The sequence below is a fragment of the Oryctolagus cuniculus genome, chromosome 10, assembly GCF_051225735.1.
Source record: "Oryctolagus cuniculus isolate XC-2025 breed Fujian yellow rabbit chromosome 10, ASM5122573v1, whole genome shotgun sequence".
NCBI classification, from domain to species: Eukaryota; Metazoa; Chordata; class Mammalia; order Lagomorpha; family Leporidae; genus Oryctolagus; species Oryctolagus cuniculus.
The window spans coordinates 29,469,330-29,496,016 of record NC_142876.1 but is presented as its reverse complement, the minus strand read 5'-3'; the positions used below and the strand labels follow the sequence as shown (position 1 = coordinate 29,496,016).

The window sequence follows — 26,687 nt, the reverse complement described above, 5'->3', positions numbered from 1 at the left end:
GCCTCCCCTTCTCTAAAACCACACGTTTCCCGCAAGCCCGGACCGCTCTCGGTTCTCCCAGTGCAGAGGCCCGCGCCGGGGCCGAGAGGCGGAGGGAGGCGCGCGGCGGCGGGCTCGGGCGCCGCTAGCCTGGGCCGTCCCCGCGTCCCCGCGTCCCCGCGCACCCCGCTCCCCCGGGCCCGCCATCCGGGAAAGAAAGGCGGACTACGTTTCCCGGCAGGCCTCCCGCCGCCCTCTTCCCTTTCAAGTCCGCGCACGTGGCCGGAGGGGAGGGCGGGGCCTGCACGTCACTCTCCCGCATTCCCTTTCCCGGTGTCAGAACTGGGATCGTTTTTTCCCTTCCTCTCCTCCCTCCCCTCGTCCGCCCCTCCCTCCCTCAGTCCCTTCCCTCCCGCCCCTCTCGGCCGGGTCCCTGCGCTGGGGCGCACCATCGCCTCGGCGGCCGGGGCGCGCCGAACCCGCGGCACAAGCCGCCTCTCCCGAGCCTCGCCGCTCCCTTCCCTCTCGCTGCCCCTTCCTCCACCCCCGGCTCGGGCTTGGCGCGGCGGCCCCCGGAACCCCGAGGTGAGCATCCCCCGCGTCCGTCCCCCTTTTGAGTCGGCTGCGCTTGCGATCGATTCGGGGACCGGGAGGGGAGGGCTGCGTGACGTGCGCATGCTTTCCGATAAATCCGGGAAAACCGCCCCAGACAATCGGCCCCCTTCCCCCTCCCTGCGCCCCGGCCCGCCGGGCGTCCGCCGCCGACCCCCGCACCACTCCGTGGGGGTCTGCGCTCCTCCGTCCCGCCCCCGCCCCTGCCCGGGCTTCGCTCCCCTCCCTGCAGCGATCCCCGCCCCGGGCTGGGGGGGGCCGTGGCCCTGAGGCTCGGACGCCGCGGGGGGCTCTCGGGGGCGCGCGGCTGGAGCCCGACTCGCGTCGGAGCGGCGCGGTGTAGCTGCTGTCATGTGCCGGGTTCCGACCCGGGGAGGAAGGGAGCGAACGTGGCTCTTCTCCCTTTTGTTGTGAAGCCGGCGTTTGCTGCATCGAGCAGTTGGTTCAGCACTGGCCAAACTTGCAGCTGTTCGGCCGCGCTCGGGCGAGGTAGGGAGCGCCGCCTGGGGCCAGGGCCGCCCGAGGGCCTCGGAGACGGCGTCCCCACCCGCCCCGCCGCCCGGCCACCGGCTGCCCGCGTGTGCGTGCGCGCTCGGCGGTCTGTGGACGGCTGGCTGCCGTCTAGACAGCCTGTGGCCCCCTCCCTCCGTCCCCGGGAGCCCCTGGGATGCGCGCGCGGGGGATGGGAGCGGGGGGACCCAGCCGAACTGGTGGATCCCGTGTGCTCGCCGCTTTGGCCATTCCCTGCGATTGGGCGACTCCGTTGGTTTATTGTTGTTATTATTGTTATCATTCCCGCCGCCGCGGTGTAATCGGGCCCGGGGAACAGATCCGCCTGGTGGAGCGGGGTGAAGTTGACAGCCTCTGAACAGCCAGCTCTCGGTGGCGGGTGCCCCGAGCGGCCGCGTCAGCACGAAGAGCAGGTGACGGCCCCGGTGCGGGTCGTCGGCCGGGGGCCGGAGCTGCGGCTGCGGCTCGGGTCTGGGACCGGGGAGGGCCGCGTGCCGATGCCCGGAGGAGGCTGGGGGCGGGGGGCGGGGGGCGGGGAAGGCAGGTCCCGGGGACCGCGCGTCTTAGCCGGGCGTTTCGCTCCACAGCCGTTCGGCACGGTCGGGGTCCGAGCCCCTAGTCCCGGGCGGCGCTGACTCTGTCAGCTTTCGGGGAGTTTCAGGTCGCGGCCGGGGGTGGGTGTGTGCGGGGAGGGGCGCGGCGTGCAGGGGGAGGGCTGACCGGCCGCACCGCCTGCGTCCCCGCCCCGGAGTGAGGCGTCGCCTCCCCGCCTGCGGTGTGTGCGCCGTGTACACCGCGCTTAGTGTCGGGCTGGCCTCGGCGACTGGGAGAGGGCATGGGGGAGCCCCTGGGGTCGTGTGCTGCCATCATTCGTGCGGGAGTCTCCGGCCTTCAGTGCTGCTGACTCGCACGGGCTCTCCCTCCGCACCCCCGACCCGGCGCAGCGGCGCCTGGGAGGGGGGCGGTCGGCCCGGCAGGGAGGAGCCACGGCCTGCGCGAGTCGCCCCCGCCCCGCGTCCGCCAGCCAGACCGGCTCGTTGACCCTTGCACCAAGGCGCGCTGGGTGCGCGTGCTCGCGCGCGCGCGCGCGCCGCCGCCCGCAGAGATCCTGGAGGGAGCGCGCCCCGCGCCCCCTCCCAGTCTCGGGTCTGGGGACTGTCGGGCCACTAGTCTGCCCCACCGCGCCAGCCACCACCGCAGGCTGCAGCCCAGCGCTCAGACCCTGCGGCCCGGGGCTCAGTTCCGGGCCTGGGGGCCCTGCAACCTAGCAGGGAGCTGCGGGAGCTTCTGGCAGGGCGAAAGTGACAGAGTAAGGGCGCCGCCGCCGCGGGGCGGGAGCGGGGAGGAAGGAGCCGCCCTAGGCGCTGCTGGTCTGGGCCACAAACCTCAGGAATCCCGGCTCGGACGGAGCTCGGGCAGGCGATTGCCTCGCTTTCAGGAAAACTCAGTTACACGGGAACAGGCAGCACCGGAGCCGCCGGGGTTGCCTGAGGAAACTCCCGGGGCCTGTCTGAAGCAGGATTAGATTTACACACAGATCATCTGTCCGCTGGGTCGGGTGTCTGCCCTGGATAATGCATGTGCGGAGGCAGTAATTTTGTAACGCATTCCGGGGTGTCGTGTCCTCAGTGGTGTACAGATTGCTGGAGTAATAACATGCTTGTCTGTCTATGGGGAGGACCCCCCCAACCATCACCACCTATTACTGCATTTATTACCAGGGTCCTCTGGGCGGGGGGAATATTAACCCCGTTTTACAGATGTGCACATTGAAGATCAAGGGCACTACCTTCTTCCTGGTTTGGGATTTCCCTTCCGGGGAGCTATGCCTGTTATTTAAATAGGAGTGATCCCTTCTTTAGCAAGTGAATTCTTGACATCAGCAGAGTGGTGAACCTGAGAGAAGGTGGACCCTGCTCATGCATATCCTTTGTGTACTTTGGGGTTTGCTAGCAGTTTCTGGGGAGAACAGTCGTTCAAGAGCGGAAGTCTGCAATGCTGCTGTCACTCAAGTACTCATCTGCTGCTGGAGAACGGAAGTCAGCTTCTAGGCATCCATGTATTCATAGACTACATGTATGTGATACACGTGTGTGCAAGGCATGCCTGTGTCCATGTGAGTGTGTTCATGAGTCCTTATTGAATCCAAGGCGAATTTTTGTTTTTAAAGATTTATTTATTTATCTGAAAGGCAGAGTTACAGAGAGGCAGTGGGAGAAAGAGAGAGAGAGAGAGGTTTTCTATCTGCTGGTTCATTTCCCAAATGGCTGCAACAGCTGGAACTGGGCCAATCCAAACCAGGAGCCTGGAGCTTCTTCCAGATGTCCCAGGCAAGTGTAGGGGCCCAAGGACTTGGGCCATCTTCTACTGCTTTCCCAGGCTATAGCAGAGAGCTAGATAGAAAGTGGAGCAGCCGGGACTCGAACTGGCGCCCATATGGGATGCTGGCTCTGCAGGTGGCAGCTTTACTTGCTATGCCGCAGCGCTGGCCCCCCAAGGCTGATTGTTTAGTTACTGGTTTCAAAGCCGTTAGATTTTAATTTTTTTTAAATATTTACTTTTTATTTATTTGAAAGAGAGGGGGAGAGACAGAGATTTTCCATCCGTGGTTCACTCCCTCAAATGACTGCAAAATCCAGGGGAGGGCTGAAGCCAAGAGCTTGGAACCTCCATCTGGATGTCCCATCTTCCTCTGCTTTCCCAGGCACATTAACAGGGAGCTGGATTGGAAGTGGAGCAGCTGGAACTTGAACCAGCAATCATATATGGGATGCAGATGTCACAGATGGCGGTTTAACCGGCTGTACTACAACACAGGTGCCAGCCATTGGATTTACAATGTGGGCCTCTGAGAAGCCATTCCAGATTAGACTCCCTGAAGCCCAAAAGGAGCTCAGAGTTCAGGTACATGAAGGTTCTCAGAGATAGCCTGGAGGGGTGTTCAGATTGGCCATTCATTCACACCTACATGTTTGTGTATCTAGAAGTACACACAAAGAAGCTTTAACACATAGTCCCTGACATGTGCTTCATTCTAAAGACATATTCTACCTGCAGAGGTGAATGTCAGGGTTCAAGTCCATCCCGGGTTGAGGAGGCTCCTGGAGACTCTACTGTGTGTGAGCTCACAAAGCTGGGGCAGCAGGAATAGGTTGTACTAGAATAGAGCTTACAGCAGAAAATGGGGCGTAAACATTTTAGGGCACTCACCCCGGAACTTAGTTTCATACGTTGGTTGCAAGGGGTCCCTGGTGCTGGTTCTTACAGGGATGGGGAATATCTGGCCTGTGGGCCCTATAAGGCCCACGAAATCATTGGGGTTGGCCTTGCCAAGGCTACTGCAGACGGGACTTGGAATTCAATAAATCTATGGCAGGCTGACTTTTAAGTTAGTAATTTTGTATGGCTGGTGAATGATGCTATGAACATCCCACATGGCCCTTTGCAGAAGAATGGTTCTCTCCGAACCCCCGCCCCCAACTGTTCCGAGTCAGCCCCCACTTCAGGCTGTGTGGACTGTCCCTGTGGGCCCAGAGGTGTGTCCTTGTGTAGCCTCAGGTTGCTGGGGGGGAATTACTCTGCTGGAGTCTGAGCAGTGAGCTTCTCCAGGCACGTGCTGTGATGTCCCGTGATTCCCCGGGAGGCTGAGCCCTCCCTCCCGCCCACCCTGCACTGGGTTTCTGTCCTGCAGGTCTGTGTAGAAGTTTTCACAGGGGCCTGCTTTTTACCCACTCCCAGGCTCTCTTCTCTGATTCCTGTCATTGTCCTCCAGTTTTGTACTGGTTTGGGGGTCCATGGGCCTTGTTTTCAGATCCTGTTGCTTGCAGTTCAGCGCAGGCCGGGGGTGCAGGAGGTGGGTGGTCAGGGTGGAGAGCAATCCCAGAGCAGGGACGGGAGGTACAGCTAGCCAGGCAAGGTGTAGTTCTGAGAATTCCCCGCGCTTGACGACATTTCTGCAAAACTTCCCCATCGTGTGGCAGCCCTTCTTGGTGTTCTTAGTGGTGGGGGGTGGGTGGGGCTGGGGCATGGACCCCCCACCTCTGGGCTTTGTGGCTCATGCTGAGCTCAGCTATGCACTTCCAGGCCTGGGTTTTCTGCTGCCCCCCTCTGCCCTGCCTCCTGCTGCAGGTGAGTTCAGGCCTTTTTTTTTTTTTTTTTTTGGACAGGCAGAGTGGACAGTGAGAGAGAGAGACAAAGGTCTTCCTTTGCCGTTGGTTCACCCTCCAATGGCCACCACGGCCGGCGCTCTGCGGCCGGCGCACCGCACTGATCCGATGGCAGGAGCCAGGTACTTACCCTGGTCTCCCATGGGATGCAGGGCCCAAGCACTTGGGCCATCCTCCACTGCACTCCCTGGCCACAGCAGGCCTTCTCCCTGCGCTATCACCAGGCTGATTTACTGACCTCTGCCTGTGTCTCAGGTAAGCCCAGTTGAGCTGTGGTTCTTTTATTTATTTATTTATTTATTTTATTTTATTTTTTGACAGGCAGAGTGGACAGTGAGAGAGAGAGAGACAGAGAGAAAGGTCTTCCTTTGCCGTTGGTTCACCCTCCAATGGCCGCTGCGGCCGGCGCACCGCGCTGATCCGATGGCAGGAGCCAGGAGCCAGGTGCTTTTCCTGGTCTCCCATCAGTGCAGGGCACAAGCACCTGGGCCATCCTCCACTGCACTCCCTGGCCACAGCAGAGAGCTGGCCAACCGGGACAGAATCCGGCGCCCCGACCGGGACTAGAACCTGGTGTGCCGGTGCCGCTAGGCGGAGGATTAGCCTAGTGAGCCGCGGCGCTGGCCGAGCTGTGGTTCTTAACAGGTGAGGATGGACGCGTCCTGGGGCTGTGTCTCCCAGAGCTGGGGTGGGGCTGGGGTGGGGGGCACAGGATCTGATCTCCGTGAGAAGGCCCAAGGTTCAGAGGAGGGAAGTGACTTACCCAAGGTCCCTGTGAGCCCCTGGCAGAGTGGCACAGGAAACCCTGCGTCTTCTGTCTCTACACCAGGATGCCTTCTGGAAAAAAGTTGAGTCCTTCATTCCCTAAGGGTGGGACCCCTCCTTCTTGCCTTTTCTCTGGTTCTGGGAGAAGTTTTAGGGTTCCCCTTTCCCCCTTGAGGATGCTTTCCTTTAGGACTGGCCTTCTTGCCTTATCTTGCACCTTTGGCTTCCAGCAACAGAGGAGTGAGTCTCTGGGAGAGGAGATGGGCTTGGGGACTCTGGCACTCGGAAGAGTGCTCTGGGGCTTTCCAGTCTGCGGCAGGGTTCTCAGGAGTTCCCCGGAAGTGTTGGCCCAGGTGTCGTATGTTTTTCTAGAAAGAGTAGAAATCATTCGATTCTCAACTGACTCAAGGAAGGACCCAGGTACTGCAGGGGAGAACAGTAAGGTTGGGTAGGGTTTGGTTGGCAAGGGGGACTGTGACAATACCCTACATGTGATTCAGCTTTACATTTTGCAAAATATCGCACGCGTGATCCCATCTGCCCTTTATAATAAGCTGCCACCATTATTACCATTTCGCACATGGGGAAGTTGAGTCTGTGGTTGTTGACAGGGCTCTGCACCCTGACATTCTGACTTCCAATCCAGTGCCTGGAGCTTGAACCTTTCAGGTCTTCCTTGTGTCTGCTGTTGACTCAAATCTAGCGGCAGAGCCAGACGCAAATGCCGACTTGCCCAGGAGCGGGAGGGATAAAGGAGGCCGTTTCAAAGCCATGATATGTGGAATGGGGTCACCTTGAGATGATTTTGTGGAAGAGGTGAATTTGGGAGCAGGTGGAGGAAGCTTTCAGCTGGGACAATGGCCCACAAGTACTTAAAGGGGACCTGTGTGTTTTTGGGGTGGGATGGGGCAGACCACACTGGTGTGGCTGATGCTCCTGCCGTCAGCATGGACGTCCCTCTGTTGGGTTCCGTTGCTGTGCCTGGCACTGTGCTAGACCCTGAGATTGCAGTGAGCAGACACAGCCCCCTGTCCTCAGGAGCCCGCTGTCCGGTGGGAGACACAGACGCTTGGGTGGTTCGCTTCGTTGTGGTGTGGTGAGCACTGTGGTGGTGAAGAGCCAGAGCCCTGCAGCAGCACAGACAAAGCGAGCAGGATCTGGCCTCTGAGATCAGGGAGGGCTTCCCGAAGGAGTCAGGTCAGGAGCTGGATCTTAATGAATATAAGGAAAGCCAGGAGAGGAGCCCGGGGAGGGGCCCTGGGGAAGGGAGGGCAGGCCTGAAGGTGCAGGGGCACGAGGCAGCCTGGCTGGCGGAAGGAACCTGAAGCAGTGAGGTCAGATGCAAGGGCGGCCTGGTGGATAGCACTCAGACCTTGGCCTTCAGCCCACAAGCAAAGCTTGGAGGAAGGGGCTTTCAGCAGAGTGGGGCTGTCAGGGCAGAAGGGGACATGACTGGGAGCTGGCCGAGGCAGAACTAGCTCCCTACAGTGTCCAGGTCACCAGGGAGGAGGTCTGCAGCCAGGGCATATGACTAGGGCTGGAGCCAGGCGGAGAAGAGAATCTGCAGTGATAGCTTCAGGTTAGGGAAGTGAGAGAGGAGTTGCATTGAGTCCCAGGTTGCTGTCTTACTGGGTAGGGGCAGCCCTTAACCCAGGGTGAACTTGTGCTTGCCGGAGCTGGTCTGCTGGGGTTGGGGTGGGTTCAGGGCCACAGGCTTTGGATTTGACTTGCTGGTGGCATGGCCTGATGGCCCTGTGGTGCTACGGACAATACTGCGCACAAGGTGGAAGCTTGAAGTGTGGGCAGGAGCTGTGGCTGTGGGCGTGGGGACCCGTCTGCCCCGGAGCGTGAGCGTGACCGTGACCATGGAGGGGGATGCTGTAGACAATAGGAGCAGCTCTCTTCCTCCCATTGTCGGAGAATCCTTTGTCACACCAGGCCGCCTGTCAGGGAAGCCAGGCGGGGATGCTGTGTCATGCTGGAGGCCCAGCTGGCAGGATCTGGCGACAGCCGTGAGCGCGCTTCAGCGGGAAACATTACAGTCAGGGGAGAGAGGTTTGCATTGCTAACAGACGCAGTGAGCAGAGTGCTGACCCGGTACAGGGCCGGCCAGACTGGGAGCCTGCTTCCGGCCATGGGCATTGACCTGGGGAGACAAAACGTGGATCTCCGAAACCACAAATAAAAGCAAAGCAAGCCCTGCACAGCGTAGAATGCAAACCGAATAGGAGTGCGGTGCGGACCCCTCCCATCCTGCCTCCCTCGTTTTCACGAAGCTGACGTGTTTGAGGCAGAAGTGCCTTTTCACGTCTGAGTCCTTAGGCCCTAAGACAGGGCCTGGCATGCAGCGGGTGGTCCGGCCACATTTGCAGATCTGCAGGGGTGTGGCAGTTAGTCATGTGGGGCGAGAGGTCAGCAAGCCCCATGTGGGCAACCCAGCCCTGCTTTCGGGTACCTTCTGCGCCACAGTTTTGTGGACACCTTGCAAACCGCCCGGCTGCAGAGTACCCAGGAGCACGTGCAAGTATGACCGGCAGCTTTGCAAAGCAGAGCTAAGCTCGTGGGTCGTGAGGGAATCCCCCTGGGATCTCAGCAGGGGTGAGGAGGGTCAGCTGCGGCTGTGGTGGCAGAGCCTCCTTCGAGACTAGAGATGGGAGCGGGAGTCAGAATGCACAGCCCTGCCTCAAGCGCATGCCTGGACAGACACGGTCGGTCTGTCCAATGGCACGGGGTGGTGGTGGTGGCAGCTTTTTGTCTGGACCTGAACTTGAGTAGGGGAGAATCTTCCCTGGAATTTGGAAACCTCAGGCCCATCGTGGCTTTGGACACCAGACACTACTAGACACGTGGTCTAAGAGACCCCCCCCTCCACCGGGGAAGTAACCGGCATAGGAAGTCTAGAGGGTCAGGGTCCTCCTGACTGTAGACTCCTGGGGAGATGCTGGGACCCCCTATTCTTTACTGGCTTAAATCCCATCCCAAGAGATGCTTCAGGCTTGGGGCCACGTAAATGAGAAAGTGGGGGCAGGGAGGGGGTAGCCAGACGGCAGGAGCATCCTTGGGCAGAAGTTTTTTGCTGATTTTTTGAATTTTAATTAATTTTCAATTTATTTGAAAGACAGACACATCTTCTGGTTCACTCCCCAAATGCCTGCAATAGCTAGGACTGGGCCAGGTGGGAGCTCAGAGCCCAGAACTCCATCCAGGTCTCCCACGTGGGTGGCAGGGACCCAAGTACTTGAGCCATTGCCACTGCCTCCCAGGCATTTTAGCAGGAAGCCATCTGGGAGTGGAGTAGCTGGGACTGTGACCAGGTCCCCCGGTATGGGATATGGGCATCTCGAGCCACAATTTAACCGCTCTGCCAAATGCCCACTCTGGTGAGACCTTTTATTTATTATCTTATTTTTTTTTAAGTTTTTAAGCATTTTATTCAGTGAAAGAAATGCACAGGAAAGTGAGGGCTTTAATTAAGGGAGAAAGAAGGCTGGAAACTAAGTTGGGTCCATACCAGGCAGAGAGCAGGCTGGGTGCCACGTGGAGCAAGCATGCGGGCAGGAAAGCAGAGGGAGGGCAGAGGCGAATGGGCCACGTGTCTGGGGCAACAAGGGGAGGACCCACTGTGTTCCAGGCCTTTTATTCACTCCCAAGGGGGGTGGTTACGTCGTCTGATTGGCAGGTGGGCATACAGGTGGGATCAGGTAGGGGCATGAGATTACATGGGGGGGTGGTCTTCCAGCTCACAAATCTAATCGATTTTATCCTTTCTGCCCACCTATATCATTCCCCTCTCAGAGATTCCAGACCTTAATCCTAAGGGATGCTGAAGGGTGTAGAATCATCATATCTCCCATAGCTGCTTCCTGCTCAACAGGGGTGTAGCACAGGCCCTGCCTGTCCTGGGTCTGGAAGTCTCTGTCTCATCTAATGAATTTGCTTTATGAGCTGGAAAATTTTTGGTCACCGTCAATGGCTGTGTCCCCTGCATGGTCAGTTATTCTCAGAAGTCATTGAGTTCTGAAACATATGAGTTTGTTAATTAGCATAAACAAAACCGGAACAGAACCAGTTGCAAGTGGAATGCTCCATAAGATGGAAAGAATATACCTTACAAGCCTCCAGATAGTGGGTGGCGATAGGCTACCCTTAGAGAACCTTTGCAAGGGGCCTTGGAGACAGTCGTGTAAGGTGGGGAGGCCCCTGCCCTGGGGCTCCATCTCTCACGAGAAGCCAGAGGGTGGGCCCTGTCCCGGGAAACAGACCCTTCCTGCCGCAGGCCAGGAGCTCACAGGTAGCATGTGTTTCTGGGTTCCCCAGAATGGCGCCCATATAGGTCCCAGCTGCTGCTCAGCCTCCACATCGTGCATGGCGCCAGCTTCCCCCCCTGCCCAGCATCTGCTGTTCCTGTGGTTTTAAGCTCCAGGGGTGTCTGCAGGCCACCTTGTCAACCCTCTGCCTGGTGTGGGAATCCTGCCCCGAGAAGTACATGGCCCAGATACTTCCCCTGGCTGGCCAGCGGCAGCCTTCTGTTAAAAGGCCAGCGCTGTGGCACAGAGGGTTAAGCTGCTGCCTGCGCTGCTGGCATCCCATATGGGTGCTGATTGGAGTCCAGGCTGCTCCGTTTCTGATCCAGCTGCCTGCTAATGCATCTGGGAAGGCGGTGGAAGATGGTCCAAGTGCCATCCCCTGGGAGACCCACATGAAGCCCCATTGCACTCATGCATCTACTAATAGATAGATAGCTCTCTCTCTCTCTCTCTGTCACTCTGCCTTTCACATAAATAAATAAATCTCCTTGGAACCTCAGCCCCTCCTGGCCATTCCTACCTGTCACCGCTGCTCAAGTGTCCAGGGGGATGATTTCTGTACCTTACATCAGGGCTGGGGACCCCCAGCCCACCAGCCATATGAGGCCCTCGAAATCATGTGTTCCGGCCTTGCCAAGGTGGGACTCAAAATTCAGCAAATCTACAGCAATCTGGTTTGTAAGTTGAGAATTTTGTGTGGCCCGCGAATGATGTTGGAAACATCCAAATGACCCGTGGTGGAACAAAGGTTCCCTAGCCCTGTGCTACAACTCCTGCTTGTCACTGCTCAGTGGGCCTCAGTGGGTCAGGTTGAGGTTCTGGGCACATCCAGCCCACCCCTGTCCTGGCTCCCATAGCTGAGGGAGTGCTGGGAGGCAAATGTGAGGTTACGCAGGCTGGCTGTGTTGGCGCGGTCTGTGCCTGGAAGTTTTAGGAAGCTTTGACACAATGCTTTTCAGGCCATCGTGGGAAGCGGCAGCACGCACACAGCTCCTTCCCCCCTCTGCATTTTGGCATCTGAGTCCCTCGCAGGGAGCTGATGTTTAGTGAGTGTCTGTTATGTGCTGGGCGCTTTCTGGATGCCTGCATGGTTAGAACTTCTGTGAGGGAGACAGAGCAGATATGGGGATCTGCCTACCTCTGGCGGTGACAGCTGAGCCCTGAGGTTACTCAGAAAGAATGCATGTGGTTCCCTCCAGAGCGGGTGGGGCCAGCATGGTTCCCCTGCTCTTCCCTTTTAGGGCCTGCCTTTAGGGTAGGCTAAGTCATGATCTCACCGCTAGCTGAGAACCCACAGGCCTTTGCCATACTCTTCTGACTTCGGCTGCAATACTTAGGAGTTTGAGCTGTGAGGTCGGTGAGCCATTGAGATCAAGCATGAAGTTTAACTCTGTGGCCCTCTGGCTCTCTCAGGAGCAAAAAAGCTTTTTTTCCCCCCTTTAATTTTTTTTAAAGATTTTATTTATTTATTTGAGAGGCAGAGTTACAGATAGTGAGAGGGAGAGACAGAGAGAAAGGTCTTCCTTCCGTTGGTTCACTCCCCAGATGGCCTCAGTGGCTGGAACTGCGCCGATCTGAAGCCAGGAGCCAGGTGCTTCCTCCCTGTCTCCCATGCGGGTGCAGGGGCCCAAGCACTTGGGCCATCCTCCACTGCTTTCCCAGGCCTTAGCAGAGAGCTGGATGGGAAGAGGGGCAGCTGGGACTAGAACCGGTGCCCATATGGGATGCCGGCGCCTCAGGTGGAGGATTAACCCACGGCACCATGGTGCCGGTCCCTCCCCCTTTAAATTTTATGTATTTGAAAGGCACACACATACATTTACACACACACCCAGCCATCCTTCATCTGCTGATTGACTCTGTAAATGCCCACAAAGCCAGGCCAAAGTAGGAACTCAGAACCCAACCTGGGTCTCCCATGTGGGTGGTAGGGATCCAGTTAGTTGAGCCATCACCTGCTACCTCCAAGGACACACATTAGCAGGAAGCCAGATCAAGTAGGGTTGGGACTTGAACCCAGGTTCTCTGATCTGGAATACAGGTTTCCCCTGTGGCAACTTAACGGCTATGCAAGAGTCTGCCCCAGCCAAGCAACCCTCTGCTGCTGCACGTCTCTGCTGTCCAGGGCGGCTGCTGTGGGCTCTGTGTTGAGCCACCTGGGCCATGGGCTTGCTTCACACAGCTTGGAGGGGGGGGGGGCCAGTGGTGAGATGCAGGGATTCTGGGAAGTCATCCAATTTCTACTCTTCCCCCTGCACAAACGGTCCCTATGCCCACAGTTTGCTGGGTTGCCTTAATCCTTTTAACTTAAGGCTCTTACCCTGTTCACATTTGGTTCAGTGGAGCAGGCACCTGCTGTGGGCCAGGCTGTGTGGCTGAGGTGGCATGGATTGGCGTGAGCCCTTCAGGGTCCCTGCCATCCATCTTCCCACCTTGGTGAGGGTTAGTGGGAGATCCTGGGTTAGGAGAGCACAAAGAGAGCTAAAGTTATTAATATTTTTTTACCCAGATAATCCCAGATGTAAACTCAGCCTGTCCTGAGCAAATGGGTGCCCACACTGGCCAGGGCAGGTGCAAGCGTGGGGTGATAGCTGACACTGTCATTAGTCACTTATATGCAAAGTGCTTATGGGAGTGTGTGGGGAGGGGCTCATACACAAGAGAAAGTGGCATCTCCTTCCCTTTTTTTTTTTTTTTTTTTTTTTTTTTTTTTTTACAGGCAGAGTGGACAGTGAGAGAGAGAGAGAGAGAGAGATAGAAAGGTCTTCCTTTGCCGTTGGTTCACCCTCCAATGGCCGCCGCGGCTGGCGCACCGTGCTGATCCGATGGCAGGAGCCAGGTGCTTTTCCTGGTCTCCCATGGGGTGCAGGGCCCAAGCACCTGGGCCATCCTCCACTGCACTCCCTGGCCACAGCAGAGAGCTGGCCTGGAAGAGGGGCAACCAGGACAGAATCCGGTGCCCCAACCGGGACTAGAACCCGGTGTGCTGGCACCGCAAGGCGGAGGATTAGCCTAGTGAGCCGTGGCGCCAGCGTCTCCTTCCCTCTTTTGCTCAGAGGCTGGGGAGGAGAGCATTGGCTGTGGGGTTTTGGACTTGGGGTTCAGATGGGGCCCGGTTTGTAGCCACAAGGATCTATCTTATATCTAGCCATGGGGAAGCTGGGGAAGAAGAATGGTGGGACAAAAACCACCTGGCTTGTGAGCTATTACTAGCTACAGGTAAAAGAATACTGGACTGACCATGGCTGTGAAAACCAGGTGTTTAGCCTGAAGTCTGAAGAGAGGAGTTGTAGGCTTGTCTAGTTCTGTGGGTCAGTGATCATTTCCAGGACTCCTAACTTTCTGGGCTATGTCTGCAGTGTATTTGGCCTTCTTTTTTTCCCCTCCAAGCTTGTCCCCTCATCACGGCTGCCACTGCTCCAGGCATCACATCCTCAGGTAACCTTATCTGATGGTGGGCAGGGATGCTAGTTTTGCCTTGTGTGTCTTCATTAGTCGGGAGGGAAACCTTTCTCTGAGCTCCTCTGCTGGGATGTCCATGAAGTACTAATGAAGCGAAACAGTACCCTGCCCTCAGCCCCAGCCGAGGCTGGGAGAGCAGGACTTGGTGAGAGGGGAGCTCTATTTGCAAGGAAGTAGGTGGTGGGCGGGGCTAGTGATTGGATAAGCAGTGATTAATATGTCGATTTGCAAAGGAGACAATTGTATCGAAATAAGGCTTTTTACACCTCTGGGCGCTAGCAACCTGCAGCCTGCTTTTTGTCACCAGGGTTTTGCCATTTCTAGTAATTATTATTTTTAACCTAGGACCCAGGCCTCCTGCGGATGCCTGCCTTTGTGTTGTGTCTCAGTAAGTAGGGAGGGGGTTCTGTGCTCCACTTCCAGCATCCCCTTCCCCTCCCACCCTTCTCCCCCCAGCTCACCACCGGAGAGCCCAGCAGGCAGCATTGCCCAGGATGGGGGCAGGGAGCTGTTGCCGCTGGTGGCTTGGGTGGCAGGACTGGGGAGACCTGAGGGCCTGAGGCTCAGGCAGTCACCCTTGCAGGCAGCGGCTGTGGCCCTGAGGAGGAGTGCTTTCTCATTGCGGCTTGGACCCCTGTGTCCTGTGGAATGCTCGCTCTGTCCATGCTGCTTGGGAATGCAGGCCCCTTCCCTCCCCCAGCCACCACGCCCTTTGTGCCCATGTAAAGAGCCCAGCCACGTGTGTGCCAATGCAGCTCTGGCAAGTCTGTGCCCTCTCTGCTCACGTGGTCATTTAAAACAATGCTTATTTTTATTTTATGTGGAGGCAGAGAGACAGAGAGAGATCTTCCATTCACTGGTTCACACTCCAAATGCCTGCAACAGCCAGGGCTGGGCCAGGCTGAAGCCAAGAGCCTGGAACTCGTTCTGGGTCTGCCATGTGGGTAGCAGGACCCATCACCTGCTGCCTCTCAGGGTGTGCATGAGCAGGAAGCTGGATTGGAACAAGAGGTGGGATTTGAACCGGGTGTTCCAGTATGCGATGACTTCATAGCTGTGCCACATGCCCACTCCAGATGGCCGTTCTATCCTCCTCATCCCTTAGCGTTGAGTCTGTGGCTTGGTAGAGCACTTGGCCCTTCCCTCTCTCCCCACCTCTTTAGTCCTTGGGTGCTTGCCTGGCCTGTCCCCTGGGATCATGGCCCCTTGATGGCACCATCCTTGCTTGAGGCATCTGGGCGGTTCCCACAGGGCTGGGGCGGGTCTCTCCTTAGAGAGAAAAACCAGATTTGATGGCAAAATGCACATCTGCAGACCTAGGAAGGCTCTGGGAGCCCCAGCATGGCGCTGCCCTGCCTTCTGGAAGAGGTGTGTGGATCACCACACTTCCCCTCCCTGGAGAGGCTCACGGACGGCCAGGCACGCCGTGCTGGGTTCACCTGCGTCCTCTCTCCAGAAGAGATATTGCCGTCGGAGCTGGCAGTGCGTAGAACGTGATGGCTTTACGGAGGAGGTTGGGTTTAAGTGAGGTCACTGGGTTGACACTAATCTGCTGTGACCGCGTCCTTGTGAAGACGAGGAGTTGGGCACAGAGATGGACTCGTGCAGAGGGAGGATGACGTGGGGACAAGCACTGGGCAATGCAGCTGCCAGCCGAGAGTGCTGGCGATCGCCTGCCACCTGCCAGACCCCACGTGGAGGCGAGGCAGTTGGTCTGGAATGAGCCGTGCCCGCCCCAGATTCCTAGGTTGGAATCCTAACCCCAGGACCTCGGATTGCAGCCTTATTTAGAAACAGGGTCTTGACGGAGGTCATTAGGGTCCAGTGTGGTCATGGGGAAGGGTCCTATTCCAGTATGACAGGTGTCCCTAAAACAGGAGGGATTAGGGATTAGGACACAGATAAGACATGGAGAGTGACCGTGTGAGGACACAGGGACAGGGTGGCCATCTGCAAGCCAAGGACAAGTCTGGGAAGAAACCAGCCCTCTTAGCACCTTGGTTCTGAACTTCTGCCCTCCAGCCCTGGGGACAATGAATGTCACTTGTTTTCAGTGACCTGGTTTGCGGTGCTCTGCCCGGGATGCTGAAACACATGTGGCGTGTCAGGCCCTGGGCTCTGGGCTTCAGCCCCTCAGTGTCTGCAAGGGTTCAGCTCTGAGTGTAGGTGGTAGATGCCTCTCTTACGGATGTGTGGGGTTTGCAGTCCTGCCAGGTCACCCCGGGCAGCTGGCCTACACATCCAGACAGTGGGGAGACACCCATGGGCACAGGGATGGAAGAGGACGTATTTCCGCTGACACCAGGTGACAGTTGATGATGGCTTAAATCCTCACGTGTTTTTGCTATCATGGTACTAAAGTGCTTAGTGAGCATCGACACCTATTTAACTCAGTTAGCATCCACAGCCTCTGTTTTATAGATGAAACTGAGGGTACAGAGAGGTGAAGAGATTTACCTTAGGTCACACAGCTAAGAAGTGGCCTCACTCATTGTGCTCAAGCTTTGCCTCCTCACCAGCACATCTGGGGACTGACAGGTTCCACTGAGGTCCCCTTGTGGTCCTGAAAAATGTGTCACCCGTCTAGTGACCTGGTGGCCTCAGATAAGTCTTTTTTTTTTTTTTAAGATTTATTTTATTTATATGAAAGAGTTACAGAGAGTGGTAGAGACACAGAGAGAGAGAGGTCTTCCATCCTCTGGTTCACTCCCCAAATGGCTGCAGTGGTCGGAGCTGAGCTGATCTGAAGCCAGGAGCCAGAAGCTTCTTCCAGGTCTCCCACATAGGCCATCTGCTATTGATTTCCCAGGCCTCCCATGGGGATTCAGGGGCCCAAGGACTTGGGCCATCCTCTGCTGCATTCTCAGGGAGCTGGATGGGAAATGGAGCAGCCAGGACTTGAACCGGCACCCATATGGGATGCCAGCACTGCAGGCTGGGGCTTTACCCACTATGCCACAACACTGGCCCCAGATAAGTTGTTTTACATGTGACCTTTTCTCTTTGGTGACCTCAGGCCTTGGGTGAGATGGTATCTGAAGTCCCCGCTGTGCTCGCCCCTGCCTCTGTCCTGTTTGGCCCGACCCTCGGAGGGAACTCCCTACGGTGTCTCCGCCCCTGCCCTGCTCCCAGTCAAGGCAGCAGCTGCAAGCCTGCCTGACTTGGCAGCTTGCCTTGTCTTGGCTCCTCTGTAAAATCCCTTCCGCAAGGTGGAATCACCCCCTCCCTGGGCCAGGCCTGTCCCGGGTCTTCTGAGGGTGTGGGCTTTGAGCTGTGTCCACCGAAGGGCGCAGGGAAAGGCTGCTGGTGAAGAGATGTCCACGTGCTTCCTTCCTCGGGGTGAAGCAGACATGGCTGGCTGCAGCCTCCTTCATGCCACAGAGGGCAAACCTGGGAGCCCAGGTTGTAGCAAAGATCTCTGTCTCTCTTAAGAAAACATTCATTATTTGAAAGGCAGAGGGAGGGAGTGAGAGAGGGAGAGAGGGAGAGAGAGAGAGAGAGAGAGATCTTCCATCCCTTGGTTCACTCCCTAATTGCCCACAACAGCCAGGGCTGGGCCAGGCCGAAGCCAGGAGCCAGGACTCCATCTGGGCCTTCCATGTGGGTGGCAGGAGCCCAAGCACTTGGGTCTGCACCTGCTGCCTCCAAGGGTGTGCATTAGCGGGCAGCTGGATGGGAAGCAGAGCTGGGACTTGACCCAGGCACTCTGATACGGGATGTGGGCAGCTCAAGTAGTGTCTTGGGCACTGTGCCCAGTGCAGGCCCTGGTCTCTGCATCTTCAGCCTCATCCTATTTCCATTTGCCTTTGGGCCCGGCTGGATGGTAGGGGAGGAGAGGGCGATGGGGTGGTTCTGGGCCATCAGAGCAAGGCGAGGCCCCAGCAGCCCAGCTCTTACTCCATCCCCGGGGGGCTCCCTGGTTTTACTTAAACTTTCCTCATTAGAGCCAGCGTTACTTAAAAGGTCTGTAATAGCTTCGGGGACCAGGAGAGAGCCCCTGAGTGTCTTGCGGAGCCTCCTTGTTCCCAGCAGCCGCCATGTCCTGGCAGCACACGACCCGCTCTGGCACTGGGCGGAGGCCTGGGCTGTAGCCTCGGGTGTCCGTCTCAAGCTCAGCCAGCCCTTGCTCCCTGCTGTGCCCAGGGCCACCAGGACTCAGGGCTCCCAGTGTTCTTGGGAGGTCACTCAGGAGCTGGCAGGGCCAACACACTTCTGCCCAGAGGGACAATTAGGAAGGAAACCAACTGACGTGGCCAAGGTCACCCAGCCGCAGCGCCAGTGAGAAAACATTTGAGGACTGTTTCTCAGAACTGTGCTCTCCAGCATGACGTGTGTGGAAGTTTCTGGTGGGCCTGGGCTGGCCGGGTCTCCTTCAGGAACCTGCCCCAGCTGTCCAGCACATGCCCATGTCCGCTCCCAGGCAGAGGCAGCTACCGTCATGCTCGCTGGAATTAATGGGTTCAGCTTTGCGGAGTGGCAGGCGTAGGTGAAAGTCCACTAGGGTAGGCTCCAGGAAGGAGGAGGATCCAAACGCCTGGCCCCGTCCCACGTTCTCCCCTCTGGCAGCCCCGCCCCAGCTTTTCTGAGAGAATCTCCCAGCTTCCTGAAAGCTACCCCAGGGCTGTTGAGACTCTGTCCCCCCTATACCTGGGGCGCGGAAGAGGCTCTAGGCAGGGGACCCAATCCAGATCTGAAAGCTGGATGCACCCGCTGGCCTTGCCCTCCTGCACGTGTCTGCCTTGCAGCTTTCCCAGCACAGGAAGCTCACTTCTCCCAGCTCAGGACTTTATCACTTGGCAGCCTGGGGTCCAGTAGTCCCGGCTGAGATCTGCGAGCCACGTGGAGTGCAGACCCCATCTTGGCCATGGAGGACCGGGAGCCCAGGTCTCCTCGGGCTCCTCTTGACAAGGGTGTCGAGGGCCTACCCTGGCCCCAGAATGAAAGGCAGTGCTGCAGGCGTGGTGTGAGTAGTGCAGGAGACACTGCCGTCACCTCCCTCCTTCTGGACACAGGGCTTCTGTTAACGTAGCCCCTGGCTCTGGGGCCTGTTTCAGAGGCAGCTGCTAGTTGGTGATTCCCACGTCGCAGGTCCCATGAGAAGAGACTGCGGTGAGGATCTGTCTGGAGCCCCCTGCCGCATGGGACTGACGGGGATTGGTGAGGGATGGTTCCGGGCCTGTGAGAGGAGGGGATGGGTGTGTAGCCTTCTATCCTGCTCCGTGCCTCATGCCTGCTGCCTTCTTGTCGGCCGTGGGCCCCTGGCTGCATCTCTTTTGTGCTCTGGAAGCAGAGGTCAGGTGTGGTTCCTTCTTCCTGCTCAAGGCAGACCTGTGACGCGGAGGTGCACGACTTCTCTGCTGAGCAGGGTCGGGACTGTGTTTCAGATGGAGACGCCCCTGCTGTGTTTGCCCCTGAGAAGTCTGTGGTGCACGTGGGGAAGGCGGGGTGCTCAGCCTGGCTGTTGGGGAGCCTTTAGCTAGCAGAAGAGAGGAGCCTTCAACACAGGATGATGAAGAGCAAGTGCAGATGCCCTTTCTCCTGGGCCAGGCAGGTGCACAGCAGGATGTTCAGCCCAAGTCTGGGACATTTCTGGAAGCATGAGAGTTTGGAGCTTGTCTCTATTTCTTCTGTGTTTCATTTTATGTTTTAAAAAAAAAATTTTTTTTTATTTGACAAATAGAGTTAGACAGTGAGAGAGAGAGAGAGAAAGGTCTTCCTTTTTCCATTGGTTCACCCCCAAGTGACTGCTACAGCCGGCCGGCTGCGCCGATCTGAAGCCAGGAGCCAGATGCCTCCTCCTGGTCTCCCATGTGGGTGCAGGGGCCCAAGCACTTGGGCCATCCTCCACTGCCCTCCTGGGCCACAGCAGAGAGCTGTACTGGAAGAGGAGCAACCGGGACCAGAGCCCAGCGCCCATATGGGACACTGGCGCCGCAGGCGGAGGATTAACCAAGTGAGCCATGATGCCGGCCTTCATTTTATTTGAAAGGCAGAGAGAGAGAGAGAGAGAGAGAAAAGAGATCTTCCATCTACTGGTTTACTCCCCAGATACTCACAATAGCTGGGGTGGGACCAGGCTGAAGCCAAGATCCAGGAACTCCATCCAGTTCTTCCATGTGAGTGGCGGAAACCATAGTGCTTGAGGCATCATCTGCTGTCTCCCAGGGTGCACATCAGCAGGAAGCTGGAATTGAAAGCTTTGCAGCTCAAATCCGTGCACTTTGATGTGGGCGTCGCCGGTGGTATCTAACCACTGCACCAGACACCAGCACTTGTCTTTCTCTTCCTGTTTGAATAGCCAGCCAGAAATGTTAACTCCTGGACTACCTGCTGGTCTTATCTGCCCTTCACTGTCTGTACAGCTGTCTACTCTGAGGAGGTGGGTAGTTGAGGATGTCCCTCAGTGGCTCAGCAATAGCCTGCATTCAGACGGGGTCTCAGTTCCCCACCTGGAAGCTGAGGATGCCAGGAGGCAGGGCCATCTCTGTGAGATCGAAGACAAGATTTTTTTTTTTTTTAATATTGATTTGAAAGGCAGAGGTACAGAGAGGCAGAGGCAGAAAGAGGTCTTCCATCTGCTGGTTCACTCCCCAGATGGCCACAATGGCCAGAGCTGTGCCGATCTTACACCAGGAGCCAGGAGATTGTTCCAGGTCTGCCATGTGGGTGCAAGGGCCCAAGCACTTGGGCCATCTTCTACTGCTTTCCCAGGCCACAGCAGAGAGCTGGACTGGAAGTGGAGCAGCTGGGACTCAACTGGTGCTCATATGGGATGCCGACACTGCAGGCGGTGGCTTTACCTGCTACGCCACAGCGCTGGCTCCCAAAGACAAGAATTTCAGCTTTGAGGATCATGAACCCCGGCTTGCAGTGTCACCTTGACTTGAACTCACTTTATCATCTTAACCCTCTGTGCCTTGGTTTTCTCATCTGTACAGTGAGAGTGATCTTGGCCCTGCCCATTGAACAGCATCCTTTCACAGTGGAGTTAAAAAAGCTCTATGCAAGGGGAGGGGTTGGGGCTGCCCTGGGAGCAGAGGACTGAGCTGGGAGAAGTTCACACTTGGGAGTTGCGAGGCGTGTGTTAGCATCTCGACACTGTGACCTCATGAGAGTAACTTTTCTAAGGGTCTGTAAAATGGACCTAATGCTACTTCCCCGAAGAACTCCCAAGTGTGTTGTACTTAGCTTGGCATAGGGAAGAGTGTCCAGGAAGAGCTGCCAGTCTTGCTGGGTGGTGAGGAGAGCTCACTGAGGACTGGGGAGAGGAGGCCGGTCAGCAGATGGGATTAGAGGGAGGGGTGTGGCCTGTGGGTGGGGAGGAGATGATTGGATGGTTTGCAGCTGGAGAAACAGTTTCCCAAAAGCCTCTGTATAACTTCACAGGAGACCAGGAATTCACAGGCAACAACTACTGGGCTGCAGAGGGGTGAAGGTTCTCAGGGTGGTCACGTACTGTTTTGCACCCCCATTGCCCGTTTTGGATGAGAGATCAGCCCGTAACCAGCACCAGGTCACACGGGGCCTTCCCTGGGACTTTCTGAGCCAGAGCTGGAGGGGAAGGTCCTTTCCTTCCCAGGGTGCAGCTGTGGCTCTGAGCACTGCCACGTGGAGAAGCCTGCTGTGGGGGAGAGCAGTGCACCCATCTGGAGAGGAGCAGAGCTGCTCCTGTCCCAGTCCTTGTTGGGCTTGATGTTGCGTCTCTGTCGTCTCTGTGCTGGTCTATCCTGACTGCCCTGAGGCGATGCCACAGGCTGGGTAGGGCCTTGAACAACAGAGGTTTATTTCTTCACAGTTCTAGAAGCTGAAAGGGCAGAATCAAGGTGCTGGCCAGTTTGCTCCCTTCTTGGCTTTCAGATGGCTGCCTTCTTGCAACATTGGTGCTGGATACTAGATAAAAGGATTCTTTACAAAAATATTTACTAACTTTGTCTTTAGACGATAATCACCCACATGGTCATTCCTCCGTGCGTGTGCACGTGAGAACTGACAGCTCTCTGGGGTCTGCTCCTAGGTCGCCCTTATGACCTCACTTAACCCTATGACCTCCTTGAGCCCACTGGGGTGGGTGCACAGTTCAGTTAGTAAGCCCCCTTCTCTGCAGTGAAGAATGGCTTTCATGTTGTTTTCAGTTGAGTTACTTATGAACAGGAAAAGAATATAAAGCCTTTTATTCACTTAAATGTGCATAAAATAAAAACTCACCGACATGCAACTTGTGATTTTGCTATTTCTCAGCAGAAAGCTGAGTCTAATAAAAAGTAGATATAAGGTCAATAATTTTTCAACTGGTACTCAGGTATGACAGAAAGCTCCAGGGTAGCGAATTTTGGGAAATGCGGCATAAGCCAGTTTGGGCTGGTCTTGTGTCACTTGGCACTGGTAGAGTTTTGAATAATACATGTCCGAATCCAGCCCAAGGCAACTTCTTTTCATGTAACAAATGTGGGTTCCTCAACTCACATTTGCATAAAGCTTTTATACCCATGCATATGATTGTAATTTGAATTCTCAAAAGGTGATTATCATCTAAAGACAAAGTTGGTAAATATTTTTGTAAAGAATCCTTTTATATAGTATCCAGCACCAATTTTGCAAATTTAGTCATCTAAACAGCAACTTGCTAGCTAGGATTTGGGTCCCACACCTCCCGGTGGGCGCCTGAATAACTTCAGCACAACGTGAGTTGGTTTTTCTGTTAGAATGATCATCGTAGCATCAAATGTGCTTCAATGAAAAGTGTTTGATTTGACATCTGTTCTCTAACCAATACTAAATAGGCTTATCCAAAAGTTAAGTACAGGATCCGTTTGAGAGCGAACTCATCCTGGTAAACCCATCTGGTAAACCTGATAAAGACTCGAAACTCACATTCAGAGAATCTGCAAGCATTCTGCTGAGAGAACCACTTGTAATGCTGGATTCGACATTTCAGACCGGAATTTCCTCTTCCATACTGTGAGTGAAAGTGACTGTATATTCCAAATACAAAATCAAGATGCACATTCGAATATTTGAAAGCAGAACTTCTTCCAACTGTTGTCTTTTCTCTATAGCAGAGCTCTGCGATACCATTTGCAAATTTGAGGTGCTCCTACAAATTAAAACTTTTTTTTTTTTTTTTAAGATTTTTTATTTATTTGAGAAGCAAAGTTAGAGAGAGAGAGAGAGAGAGAGAGAGAGAGAGAGAGAGAGAGAGAGAGACTTCCATTTGCTGGTTCACTCCCCAAATGGCTGCAATGGCTGGAGTTGGGCCAATCCGAAGCCAGGAGCCAGGAGCTTCTTCTGGGTCTCCCACTTGGGTGCAGAAGCCCAAGCACTTGGGCCATCTTCTACTGCTTCCCCAGGCTACCAACAGAGAGCTGGATTAGAAGAGGAGCATCCAGGACATGAGCTGGCACCCATATGGGATGCCAGCGCTGCAGGCAGAGGTTTAACCTACCATGCTACAGTACCGGTCCCTAAATTAAAACAGTTTTAAAATGTGTTTGAAAGGCAGAGACAATGAGGTGGGGAGGGGAAGGGCAGGAGAGACAGAGGGCTCCCATCCTCTGATTCATTCCCCAAGTGCCTGTGATGGCCAAGGGTAGGCCAGAGCTGAGGCTGGGAACCTGGAACTCAATCCCAGTTTCCTACCTGGGTGGCGGTTACTGAGCCATCACTGCCCCTCCCAGGATCTGCACTGGCAGGGTCAGGAGCTGGGGCTGTGAATTGGATGCAGACACTCAGATGTGGGATGTGAGTGTCTTGATGGCTAGGCTAACTGTTCACTCCCTAAAATCTTTTTTTTTTTTTTGATAAAAATATTAGCCTTACCTTCAGACCCTCATGAAGCCTTTTTCTTCCTAATTTCTCACAAAATATAGTAGCTCCTGTAGTAGGGCCTGTATTCTAATACCATCACTCCAAATCCTAACACATAAAAGAATATTTTCTAATGTTATCTGTGGAGGTGGATAGCATTGTGGCCTCAGCAAATGACTGAGTTTTGAAAATCTAAATTACTGCTGTTTTAGTTTGTGCTGCTATGTAATATACCATCCTAACACAAAGTGGCTGGTACAATAATACTAGGTACAGCTTGTGTGTGCCCCATGTGACATCAGCCCGGAAGCCCTGGTGGGAGATCCAGGGGTGCAGGCTCTTGGTTCAGGCCAGGGTCAGGAAAGCCATGGTGTCAGCCACGTCAGGTAACTTCCCCATTCTTGTCCTTCTCTGTGAATGAGGGCAGGAGGTCTAGTCCCATACTATTGCCTGTGGTCCAGATTTAGCCCAAGGTCAGGTTTTCTAAATGAAGTTTAGAAAAGTACTTATGTGAGAGGGAGGGGGAGAGAGAGAGAGAGCGAGCGAGTGAGAGAGAGAGAGCTCCCATCTATTGGTTCACTTCCCAGAGACCTACAGGAAGGACTAGCACAGGAGCTGGGAATTCAATCAAGGTCTCAAATGTGCTGGCAGGGAGCCAACCACTTGACCCATCCCCACGCACTCCCAGGGTGCGCATTAGCAGGAAGCTGGACACTGACATGGGATATGGGCATCCTAACCAGCGTCTGCCCCCAGGTGAATTTTTGCTGGAAGACAGCCGTGCTCATTCCTTCATGTGTGTCCATGGTGGCTGGGGGCCTAGCTGTGGCAGGGACTACGCGGCCTGCAGATCCTAAAATAGACACAGCCTGGCTCGGCATGGACTTTGCTGACTCCCTGATCTAAAATAACAGTTTTCTCTTCGTTATTCTTTTTTATTTTGAATAATAAAAGCAATTCTTACAGCCCTTGTAATGTGCTAGACATTGTACCAAGTGCTTTAGAACTGTTCACTTGTTTAATGCAGGTTTTAAAAACACCTACAAGGTGAATAGGGGCATCATTCACGTTTTAAAGAGAAAGAAACTGAGGCAGAGTTAACAGAGGTTAAGTATCTTACCTCAGGTCACACGGTCAGCCTGCAGAGTCCCTGTCCCTGCCTGCCACACTGTGGTGACCGGAGGGGCAAACTGGGCAGAGCCAGGCTAGCAGGTGAGAACTAATGTGATGGTCAGCAGCATCCCCCTCCCCCTTGGCAGCCCCCAGGGATCTCGGGGCCATTGACAGGGTCGCGAGGCTGGAAGATCTTGCCAGCTAGACTCCTGTGCTGAGAGTGGAGATGTTTGTTTAGCTCGGTTGCTAGGAGAGGAGTTGATTGTGGTTGGTGGGATCTCAAGCCCACCCAGAACAGCAGAGATCACTTTCTTGGGGATAAGGATACAGAACAAAGCATCTCTAGATGACCATGATTATGCCTGACAAAAACGAGTGCTGAGGGCCAGCACCGTGGTACAAGGCCGGCATCCCATACCGGAGCACCTGTCTGAGCCCCGGCTGCTCCGCTTCTGACCCAGTTTCCTGCTAAGGCACCTCGGCAAACAACGGAAGATGGCCCAAGTGCTTGGAGACCCGGATGGAGTTTCCTGGCTTTGGCCTGGCCCAGCCCTCACCATCAGGACCTTTTAGGGAGTGAACCAGCGGGTGGAAGACCTCTTTCTTCATCTCCGTCTCTCCCTCTCTCTTTCTCTCACTCTTTCAGATACATAAATAAATCTTAAAAACAAAACAGTGAGTACTGAGACCAAGGCCACAGTGCAGGACAGTCACTGGAAGAAGGCCCTGCTTCAATTCTCTGCAATGCCCCAAACACATATTAAAACCAGTGAGTCTGTTTGGAGCCAGTTCCCTGGTCCAGAAGGGTTGACCTCAGAATAGTGCCATTAGCAAGGGATGACTTCACCCCACCAAGGACCCTGAGGCAGCCTGGGATATGTAAGAGATGGAGTGGGGGCAGCAGACAGCTCTGGTGAGGTGGGGCCAGGGGCCGTGGGCCCTTGAGTGAACCTCCTTGCCCATAAGTGGGAGTCTGCAGGGAAGAACATAGCCTTGAGGCAGAAACTTTGTGGGAGCAGGAGGGTGCAGTGACTTCTGCTCCTTTCATTGTCCATGGAAAGCTGACTTTGACCTTGGTGGTGGCTTGAAGGTGACTTTCGTATTCATCTCTTTAGGCCTTTGGGGGAGAGCTTATTCCTTGGGGTTTAGCTGTTTGCAATGGCAGTGTCTACTCAATGGAGTGACTTAAGCGGATTCATGAGACTTGGGTTCTCTGCTCTGGCTGGAAGCCCTCTGTTCTGTCCTGGATATGGGAGTCTTTGGTGCTGAGGTTTTGGCTGTCCCTGCCTTTTCTCCCAGGTTGGCCTGTTCCTGCTGCAGTGGGACCTGGATCTCTTAGTCTGGGTCGAGTGGGCTCTTTCCTGGGTCTCCCCTTTGGCATCCCTGGCGCTGTTCCCCGCCCCTGCCATCCATACCTGCTCTGCCTCTCCCTAAACTGGAGAAGGACTCTTTCTGATACCCAGGAATGCTAGCTCCTTCTTAGCTGGAGGCTTTGGATTTGTGGCAAAGGCTTATCAAGTTTCTGGTTTCTTTTTGGCTGCATTCTGGTCACTTGCATCTTGCTTTGGTTTTCTGCCTGGGGGCCATTCTGCCCAGGGCCCTCCCCAGCTCTGGCATGAGCTTTCAAGGAAGTGGTTGGATTCCTTCTCTCCAGGCACTTTGCCTACCACCTGGAGAGCAAGCAGGATCCCTAGGGTCCTGGGGTGGGGTGAGGGCTGAGGCTCTGTGGGGGAGGGTGTGGCTGGGGTATGGGTGGTACCCCAAGTCCTGGGGCAGCTCCCTGAGTTGTGGGCACTCCTCCTTGGAGGAGAGGGTTCCCAAAGACTGACTCTTCTGTGGTTCGTCCTAGGAGAGTGTTTGGCCTTGCTCTTGTAATAGGACCTATGGACAGAAATAGCAGGCACTTGAATAAAACTACTGTTTCACTTGGGATATTTTGGAAAAAGAGAAGCTTGGTCCTCATTGAAGT

At 55.5% G+C, this 26,687-nt stretch overlaps 1 protein-coding gene across 6 annotated transcripts in view; it reads left to right on the top strand.

Moving 5' to 3' along the window:
* The first annotated feature begins 303 nt into the window (after positions 1 to 303).
* The window catches only part of CTIF (cap binding complex dependent translation initiation factor), a 286,075-nt gene continuing 259,691 nt past the window's right edge, over positions 304 to 26,687 (top strand). For 2 of the 6 annotated variants that reach the window (XM_089305768.1, XM_051851239.3), the window contains exon 1: positions 304 to 564. The gene's annotated coding sequence lies outside the window, so the exon portion shown is untranslated. Of the gene's footprint in view, positions 565 to 724; positions 1,081 to 2,206; positions 2,411 to 26,687 lie in introns of those variants that run through there. The other 4 variants (XM_070050194.2, XM_089305769.1, XM_051851240.3 and 1 more) reach the window with 4 other exon arrangements.